Genomic DNA, 7,749 nt, shown 5'->3' on the forward strand with positions numbered 1-7,749 from the left:
CTGGTTCACTAATATCCTTTAGCAAAGGAAATCTCTTGTTCTTAACTGGTCTGGCCTGCACGTGACTCCAGCTCCAGACCCACAACAACGTGTTTGACTCTTCACTGCCCTCTAAAATGGCTGAGCAAGACATTCAGTTGTCAAGGGCAATTAGGAACAGGCAACAAATGCAGACCTTGCCAGCGACACCAACATCTCATGAAACACATTTGATTTAAAAAAAGAAATGGTCAAGTTTAAAGGTACCAAAAACACGACTGAGCGTTTCAGCAACAAATGAACTGAGACAGGGGGAAGTCGGGCGCTGTTACTGAGGTGGAAAAAGGTGGTTGCAGTGATGGCACGGATATATGGGTAGAATTTCACTTCGTGGTCAAATAAGACACCATGGTTGCAAACAGACTGTCTTCTGATGATGGGTCACAGAAATGAAACGTCAACTTTGCTTCTCTCTCCACAGATGCTGCCAGACCTGCTGAGTTTTTTTATTTCCAGCACGTTTTGTTTCTCTGTCTTAATATCAGATTGTTACCAGGGAGAGTGATGGAATCGATACCAAGGGAATGGAGTTTCGAGCAGGTAGTGAAAACAATGGCTTCAGTCATTCCAATATTTTATTGGAGGGAATTTCTGCTCATCCAGTATTGGATTTAGCAACAGTACAGGAGCGGAGAGAGGTCGTGGTGAGGTAAACCTGATATCATTCTTTGAGAAAACAATGGAGATGGTTGATGTGGACGGTGTGATTGCAGTTATATATATCGACATTCAAAAGGCGTTTGATCAAGTAACATTCAATAGACAGGTTTGGAAAAGTGAACTCTATGGATTAAAGGGGCAGTGACAGTATTTGACATGTCGCTCCAATACACTGCTTGTGACCCCTCGACCTCATTTTGGGTAATCTGTGACCCTAGGTCAGATCTTACAGTGGTGTAGGAGAGGGAACACACAGGGCGGGATCAGAGCTTGGTTTATGAGAAATAATAAACTCAGTTGGCCATGAGCTATCATTTCTGGGAACAATAGGACATTTGGAAACAGAGATAACGTTTATAATCTGTCAAACGCTTGTGGTTATTGCTAAAACAAGCAAGGAAGTTGAGACAGAGGGAAAGAATGTATACTCAAACACGTGTGATCATCGTTGGACTGGTTAGGGAATGTCTCGACAGAAAGAGAGCTTAATCTTGGTCAAAAGTGCCTGTTCATCGCTAAGAAAGATTGGGAACTTTGAGCTGGTTTTGAATTAGTAATGCCAGAAGCACAATGTCATTAGAATATCACAGGGAACAGATAACCTGGCATAGAAAAACAAGCAAAAAATGCATCTGGGGAGACGGACAGCCTCAAGAATTTAAAGGAGTATGAAGGGAATTGCGATTTAATTCTCGATATATGTCTGAGGACGTCCAGAAATTCTAACTTAAGCTGCAAAAAGGCAATGCTAAGCTGGGCTATGAGGCGCACCTGTGTGACTGATGGGTAAATAAATGACACAAAGAATTCAAGGAAGAGGTGAACAAGGTACAGAATGAAAGCAAAGGTTGTCAGGAGAGCATTTGTATCTTGCACAATCACTTACTCTGGGAACAGGATCCACATGATGGAAGACATTATCAGCAGAGGAAATTAGAACAAATACTGGACCAAAACATTGAGTTTGAGACATAAGACATCAGACTAGACGAGGAGTGAGAAGAACGGAGGAGGGGCTTTGAGAGAATTAGACCAGCGTTAAAGCTCTGCCTCCCCTGAAGCTGACCACGTCCGGAGTTTAGTTGAAATCCGACAGTTTCAGATGCAATCAGTCAACAGTGGGGAGAAGTGTCTGTTGTCTCCAAACACAAAGTGGGATACTCGGTTCTTTTTGGGATGACATGTTCGAGAGCCTCCCAACCTCAGCTTCACCTCCACCATAAAGGAAACAGAAAGATAACTGGGAAAACATCAGGGTGTGTTGCAACCGGGAACAGAGCTGCAGGCCATTCTAAAAACAAGACTGACATAGATGAGGTCAGTGAGCAACCAAACACAGTCACTAACAGTGAGGGAGATGTCACCACCATAACCACACATAGGTCCCTTAACCCCGTTGATGCAAGGGCTGAAAAGCAGGAACTGGGAATGGTGGATCTGAGCAACAGTTCTTTCGATATTATACCAAAGTGTTTTTTTAAGCCACGTACTCTGAATTGGAAGGGAATGACCTTAAACAAGTTCTCCTGGCCTCAAGTTCCGTGAAGTTAAAACAAGAGAAAAAGCAGATCATTCTGGTCAAGAGCACGATAGAGGGTATAAAGACTGACATGTGGGGTGGGGGGTGGGGCGCTGGGGACAGGAAGCATTGACGTCCACCAGGTCCTGGCCAGTGTCAAACACTGAGAGAGAGACGGATTGGCAGCTGCATTGGTGGCTGTCACATGGCTCGAGTTGGAGATGAAGCTGTATCCCTGGTAACAGAGGCAGAAAAGTGACAAGCGCTCTTTTGATTTGTCAGGCCCAGTCGTAACAGAGTACACATGGGATGGGCAGAAAAACTGACAAACATTCTGTGTATCGGTCAGTGTGTGTGTGGTTTTACCTTCTGGAAGGAGATAAAGATGAAGAAAAAGTCAAGAAAGATGAGAAGACCACAACCAAGCTCGCTTTCCAGACATTCTACAACAGACACTGTGAAATCCACCGTGCCAATTCATCTTGTTTCCTGTAGTTGAAGAAAGCCTGTTAAAATTAATTCTCAATGTCGCCTGAAGAGAACTGTTGTCTGGTAATCTGTCCGTCTGTGCTCAGAAGTCAAACTGTATGCCTGTTTGGAAAAACACATCTAATCTGCTGTTTCCTTCAAAAATGAGCAAGTAGTTAACCCAAATGCTATTTACTGTAACAGAGCTCTGATCTAAAAAAAAATACCGTTTTTAAAGCTGTTTTCGCTTAACCGGTGTATATATGTGTGTGAAGGGACTAAGGTAAAAAGGAACTTTAAAATTTGGTTAAGATGGAAAGGGGACTGGATTGCTGGATTTTTAAAATTTTGATCTGTGTGCTGGTGTTTTCTTTTGCAGCTAGTTAAGTCTTGTTTTATAACAAACTGTTAATTTTGTTGTTTCTTAAATACATCTCGTTAGTGTGTTCTGTTCTAGGGAAAATAGTGTATCTTATTGACTGTTTCAGTAGGTGTATTTTTTTTTTTACGTTGTGACCTGTGGAGAAGTGCAACTGAATTAACAGTGCACTCTTCCCGCCTTGTTCATAACACAAGGAAGAAGATACAATTCAGGGAATGGTGAAAGTGGAGATAATTCAGACACTGGAGTTTAAAATTGATGGGAGGAATTATTAGATAGACTGTCTGTACTTAAAGTAGATAAAACGACAGGGCAGGATGAGAAGAATCCAAGAATAACGTGGGAAGTGCGGGTGAAAAATTTCAAGGCACTGGCCATAAATCTTCAGTCTCCTTTCGTCTCGGGGTGGTGCCAGAGGACTGGAGAATTGTAAACGTTACACCTTTGAGTTAAAACGGGTGCAAAGATCGGCCTAGCTACTGCAGGCCACTCAGTTTAACTTAGGTGGTGGGGAAACTTCAATAAATAATAATTCAGGGCAAAATTTATCGTCGCATGGAAAAAGGTGAGTGAATGATGGAAACCTGTCATGGATTCCTGAAGGAAAAATCATGTTGAACTAACTTGCTGGAGATTTTGATGAGGTAACATGGAGGGTTGATGAGATCAATGCTGTTGATGTGGTGTACATGAACTTTCAAAAAGAATTTGATACAATGCCATACAACAGACGTGTGAACAAACTTATAGATCATGGAATAAAAGGGAAAGTAGGAACATGAAAATGGAATTGCCTGAGTGATGGGAAACAAGGAGTATCGGTTAAAGGATGTTTTTTTCAGGCTGGAGGAAGGTTTGTAGTGGAGCTTCTCAGTGATCAGTATTGGGACGACTTGATTTTCCTGATATATATTAATGATCTGGACCTCTGGCACAATTTCAAAGTTTGTGGGTGATGCATAGCTTCCAAACATTGCGAGCTGTGAGGAGAATAATGTAGAGCTGCAAACGGATGTGGACAAGTAGGTGGAATGGGAAGTTAGGTGACAGATGAACTTCAACACAGAGAAATGTGGAAGTGATTCAATTTGGTAAGAAGAACATGGAAAGACAATATAAAATAAAGGGTACAATTCTAAAGTGGGTGCAGGAGCAGAGGGACCTAGGTGTATATGTGCATACATCATTGAAGGTGGCAGGACACGTTGAGAGATCAGTTAATAAAGCATTTGATATTCTGGCCTATATTAATAGGGTAATAGAGTACAAGAGAAAGGATGTTATGTTGAACTTGTCTCAGATAACAGTTCGGCCTCATCTGGAGTATTGCGTCCAGTTCTGGGCTAGACACTTTAGGAAAGATGTGAGGGCATTGGAGCGAGTACAGAAAAGATTCCCAAGAATGGTTCCAGAGATGAGGAACATCAGTTATGAAGAAAGATTGGATGTTTTCCTTGGAGAAGGGAGGCTTAGATTAAAGCCTGGCTACTTGACCAGACCCGACGAAATAGGTCGGCTTCGGGTTGGGTCTGTCTTTCGAGTCCAGCATTTGGGCTTGGGTCACGGCGGCTGGACGTGAGAAGGGTCACTGACCCGAAATGTTAACTTTGCTTCTCTTTTCACAGTTGCTGTCAGACCTGCTGAGTGGTTCCAGCATTTCTTGTTTTTATTTCGGATTTCCAGCATCCACAGTATTTTGCTTTTATTATTATGGACGTGTACAGTGCTGCCTTGCTCTGGGAAGTAATATTTAACTGAACATTCAGGTCAAGGTGGGAAACGTGCAGTCTCGACTCCGCATTCTGCAGTGAGCCAGCGAGCGATTCTATGACGTCATCGCGCGCTCATGCTGTCGCTTCCATGCATGGAAAGGTGATTCCACACGACAATACACTATGGATATAAAACGAAAGCTGTCTACTGGAGAATGCTTAGCAGTGGAACGTTCTGTCGCCAGAAAAAGTAAATCTTCCATTGGGAAACATATTAATTTTGTTGTTTTTCGTTATAGCAAAATTGCAAGTGGATTTGTACATTGCAAATCTTACAAACTTATACAAAAATATGACAGCAAAAAGATTGGAAATTCATTTTGGAAGCAGCACACTGATAAATGTTGTACTCAACCCGCAGCAAGGCCATATCAGTTGGACCTAAATTCATTTACACAGATGAGCGGGAGAAAAATACATGCTCAAAAGAAATCTGAAATTACAAATCTCTGTTGTAAGGATATTCGACATTTCTGAGCTGTCACTGGTGAAGGGTTTGTTGAGCTCACACAAGAGCTTATCAATGTGGGTGCGACATACGGTCAAGTATCAGCATCAAGTGTGTTACCAAATCCAAGTACAGTTTCAAGAAGGTGTTGTGATGTGGCCAAAGAAAATAGAAAAGAACTAATTACTCAGATTACTGACATACTGAAGGATGTGAATGTGGGAATGACAACTGACATGTGGACGGACGACTACAATAAAATCCATTATATGTCGATAACTTGTCATTACATCACAGCCATTAATATTTATTGTGAATAGTTGGGGCCAAAGCACTGATTCCTGCTAGCCCACTAATCACTGCCAGCCACCCAGAAAAAGACCCATTTATTCCTACTCTCTGTTACCTGTCTGTCAATCAATTCTCGATCCATGCCAGTGTATTACCCCCAAATTTAAGTTTTAAGCTTTAAGTTTGCACACTAACCTCTTATGTGGAACCTTATCAAAAGCCTTCCGAAAATCCAAATACACCATTTCCTCTGATTCACCAGTATCTATTCTGCTAGTTACATCCTCAAAAAACCACCAGTAGATTTGTTAAGCATAATTTCCTTTTCATAAACCCATGCTGACTTTGTCCAATCCCGGTTTTGATTTCCAGGTGTCCTGCTATCACATCCTTTATAATAGCCGATAGCATTTTCCCCACTACTGATGTAAGGCTAACTGGTTTGAAATTTCCTGTTTTCTTTTCGCTCCCTCCTGTTTTAAAGAGTGGGGTTACATTTGCCACATTCCAATCTGTAGGAACTGCTCCAGTGTCTGTAGAATTTAGGAAGATGACCACTAATGCATCCAATATTTCCATGGCCACTTCCTTTAGTAATCTGGGATGTAGATTATCAGGCCCTGGGGATTTGTCGACCTTTATCCCCGTTAATTTTCCGAGTTTTTTTTTTACTAATATTGATTTACTTCAGTTCCTCCCGCTCATTAAACCTTTCGTTCCCTAATATTTCTGGGAGGTTATTTGTGTCCTCTTTTGTGAAGACAGAACCAAAGTATGTGCTTAATTGTTCTGCAATTTCTTTCTTCCCCATTATAATTTCCCCCGTTTCTGAAAGTAAGGAACCTTTGTCTTCACTAATCTTTTTCTCATCACATATTTGAATTAGCTTTTACAGTCAGTTTTTATGTTCCCTGCAATTTCACTCTCATAGGCTGTCTTCCCCCGCTTCATAAACATCTTTGTCCTCCTTTGCTTTTTATGGTAATTTTTTATGCCTCCTCATCCAATCATAGTTGTCAGTCTTTAGCAAATCAGATTCATGACACGTGACATCATGAAACATCTGAGGGTATTGGATACGGGAAACGCTATGGACCTGACAATATTCCAGCAATAGTACTGAAGACTTGTGCTGTACAACATTAACACCCCTAGTTAAGCTGTTCCAGCACTGCTACAATACAACAATGTGCAAATTGCCCAAGTATGCCTGCACACAAATCCAACCCGGCTAATTACTGCCCTATCAATCTACCCTTGATCATTAGCAAAGTGATGGAAGGAGACAGTGCTATAAAGTGGTACTTGCGCAGCAGTACCTTGCTCACTGAAGCTCAGTTTGGGTTCTGACAGGGCCACGCAGCTTCTCACCTCATTACAGCCTTGGTTCAAAAATGGATAAAAGAGCTGAACTTAAAAGGTGAGGTAACAGTGACTGCCATTGACATCAAGGCAGCATTTGACTGAGTATGGCATCAAGGAGCCCTTGCAAAACTGAAGTGAATGGAAATCAGGGATAATACTCTCTGCTGGTTGGAGGCATACTCAGCAGAAAAGAAGATGGTTGTGGTTGTTGCAGATCTATCCTATCAGCTCCAGGACATCACTGCAGGAGTTCCTCAGGGTAGTGTTCTAGGCCCAACCATCTTCAGCTGCTTCATCAATGACCTTCTTTCAAACATAAGGTCAGAAGTGGGGATGTTCGCTGATGATTGCACAATATTCAGCACTAGTCCTGACTCCTCAGTTAATGAAGCAGCCCATGTTCAGATGCAGCAAGACTTGGACAGCATCCAGGCTTGAGCTGATAAGAGGAAAGTAATATTCATGCCACACAAGTGTCTGACAATGACCATCTCACACAAGAGAGAATGTAACCATCTACCCTTGGTGTACAATGGTACTACAATCACTGAATCCCCACTATCAGCAACCTGGGCATAACATTGACCAGAATCTAAACTGGACCAGCCACAAATTACTCCTGCAAGAGACGGTCAGAGGCGAGGAATCCTGTGGCTAGTATCTGACCTCCTGACTCCCCAAAACCTGTCCACCATCGACAAGGCACAAGTCAGGAGTGTGATAGAATACTATCCACTTGCCTTGATGGGTGCAGCTCGAAGAAAATTCAAAAAAGCACGACAAAATGTCGGACAAAGTAGCTCGC

The sequence above is a fragment of the Heterodontus francisci genome, chromosome 45, assembly GCF_036365525.1.
Source record: "Heterodontus francisci isolate sHetFra1 chromosome 45, sHetFra1.hap1, whole genome shotgun sequence".
NCBI lineage: Eukaryota > Metazoa > Chordata > Chondrichthyes > Heterodontiformes > Heterodontidae > Heterodontus > Heterodontus francisci.